The 688-nt window shown below is 40.3% G+C and overlaps 1 protein-coding gene across 1 annotated transcript in view; it reads right to left on the bottom strand.

The window, feature by feature from the left end:
- Positions 1–688, bottom strand: part of tm4sf4 (transmembrane 4 L six family member 4) — a 5,061-nt gene that overhangs the window by 1,117 nt on the left and 3,256 nt on the right. The window lies entirely within an intron of this gene.

Below are 688 nucleotides of genomic sequence, written 5' to 3' on the forward strand. Positions count from 1 at the left end.
TTTTTTTTAATCTGTAGACACTTTAAACTGGTGAAAAACAGGTTCATTAGTGAGTTCTCAGTGGTTTACTGTCACTTTAATAGTCTGGTGGTACAAGCTACCGTGCAGTGAACTGGAGCAGAGGTAGCACCCATCAGAACAGACTAGAATGTCTTTAAGGGATGTTAAAATGTTCCATTTTAAGGTTTGGTTTACATAAATTACAAATAAAATCAATTTATAGCCTCCCCATGGACAGAAGTCAAGTAAATGGTGTCTGTTTGTTTGTTTTTATTGCCAAAAGTAGTGTGATTATTTTTTAATACTGGAAATATTTGTTTGTAAAATGTAAATGTGCTGTATTTATATAGCGCTTTTCCAGTCTTAACAACTGCTCACTCTACAGAAACATTCACCATTACACCACTGGTGCGGGCTGCCGTACAAGGTGCCACCTGCTCATCAGATAACCATTCATACACATTCACACTCGATGCGAGCACCGGGGGCAACTCAGGGTTCAGTGTCTTGCCCAAGGACACTTCGACAATGGGGCGGGGATCAAACCACCAACCTTCTGGTTGGCAGGCAACCGTTCTACCACTGAGCCACAGCCGCCCCTAAGGTAAAATACTCTTGACTAGACTCAAGGTCTATTTACAAATTAATTTTAATGAGCATGTTTGTTTATTTTCTTCTGTGTTGGAAG

This window comes from Etheostoma spectabile, chromosome 9, assembly GCF_008692095.1.
Source record: "Etheostoma spectabile isolate EspeVRDwgs_2016 chromosome 9, UIUC_Espe_1.0, whole genome shotgun sequence".
NCBI classification, from domain to species: domain Eukaryota; kingdom Metazoa; phylum Chordata; class Actinopteri; order Perciformes; family Percidae; genus Etheostoma; species Etheostoma spectabile.